Source organism: Ochlerotatus camptorhynchus, unplaced genomic scaffold (genome assembly GCF_037179485.1).
Source record: "Ochlerotatus camptorhynchus isolate MF236.1 unplaced genomic scaffold, CSIRO-AGI_Acam_v1.1 ptg000211l, whole genome shotgun sequence".
In the NCBI taxonomy this organism is placed as follows: Eukaryota; Metazoa; Arthropoda; class Insecta; order Diptera; family Culicidae; genus Ochlerotatus; species Ochlerotatus camptorhynchus.
Window position 1 is genome coordinate 2,934,151 of NW_027040701.1, and position 1,738 is coordinate 2,935,888.

Consider the following 1,738-nt stretch of genomic DNA (forward strand, 5'->3'; position numbering starts at 1 on the left):
AACATGTTTTTGTTGTTCCATGCCGATTTTAATTCAATCTTTCTTTCATTAAGCGTTAAAATCTAGTGAAACTTCAATCAATTGTGTATATTTTAAATATTGTCATTCATATGGCCATAGATTTGCTGTCATGTCGTTTGTCTCGAGGAAAAAGGACAGCAACATCGTCACAGATTCATCACCGCCATCGCTGAAATCGTTCTTTTTACGTTTTCGCTGACTCAGTTGGGCTACCGTCTTGTAAACATTATCAAGCGTTCATGTGAAGTTTGCATGATTTGCAGTGAGGCCAGTTTTTAAGTAGCTTTTGTTGTTATTTTCGCTGGTTGCTAGTTCTACTGTTTTTACATCCGCAAGTCTTTGTATAAAGTGTTTTTACTATCAACCCATCAACTCATGAACCGGGGACCAACGGCTTTACTTCCTGTGATCAGAGATGTTATGCCTTAGAACATTCCGGTGACGTCTCAAAGTGTAAGATCAAGATGTCAAGAATGTGAATGTGAATAGTGACTTTTTCTTTTTTGCAGTATGAACCTTACTTTTCCAGTGCACACACCCACGTGTTTGATAAACATGATTCCATTACCCTATCGGCTACATTCGTGCTTAGATTCGTGTGGTAAGATAGGTGGCAGTCTATCGATGCAGGATGAAGCATCCCATCAGTAAGGAGTGGGAAAATTGTCGGAGGACGCCGAGGCCGCAGCAGCGACGGCTTCGGAAATCGGATAGACAACATGAATAATTTAGGAAGTAAATAAATATAAGAAATTAAGAAATTAATTAACATTTATTAGAACTCATTTTGAAAACTCCAGGAAAAAGAACGATAAAAAAGCTTATTTTTAAATTAAAAACACTGTTTTCCATTTTAGAATGGCACATTTTATGTCAACTATACCATATACTTTCCTTTCAAAAGTTTTTATTGAAATGAAAATAATCCGCTTTTAATTTGAGCACTGCCTCGCTTTCCATTTGACAGTACAGTACTACCATAGAGGTAACTCTAAGACCACTGGGTCCCGAAGAAAATCATTATTATTTTTGGCTCACTCAGTACCAGAACAACGGTCCCAAGCAGTCCCAAGCTATTTCACTCACCCCTGCATGTTCTGCATGAATCCACACACCCCTGATGTTATCTGTCAAACTTTCATAGCGAATCAAAACAAACATAGTGTAGTAATAGAATTTCAACTAGAATAGGGTACGTTAATCGTTTGCTTGGGACCAATAGGCTACTATTCTAGTTGAAATTCTAGTACTACGCAATGTTTGTTTTGATTCGCTATGAAAGTTTGACAGATAAAATGAGGGGTTATTGGTTTTTCCTATGTTTCGAGGGGTGATTCGACAAGCTTGGGACCGAAGATAGTACCAGAGGTGAGCCAAAAAGTTTTAGCACGTTTCTTCGGGACCTACTTGTCTTAGAGTTACCTCTATGGTACTACCATAGAGGTAACTCTAAGACCACTGGGTCCTGAAGAAAATCATTATTATTTTTGGCTCACTCAGTACCAAAACAACGGTCCCAAGCAGTCCCAAGCTATTTCACTCACCCCTGCATGTTCTGCATGAATCCACACACCCCTGATGTTATCTGTCAAACTTTCATAGCGAATCAAAACAAACATAGTGTAGTAATAGAATTTCAACTAGAATAGGGCACGTTAATCGTTTGCTTGGGACCAATAGGCTACTAAAGTGGTGAGCCAATTTAAAATCGTTAGTT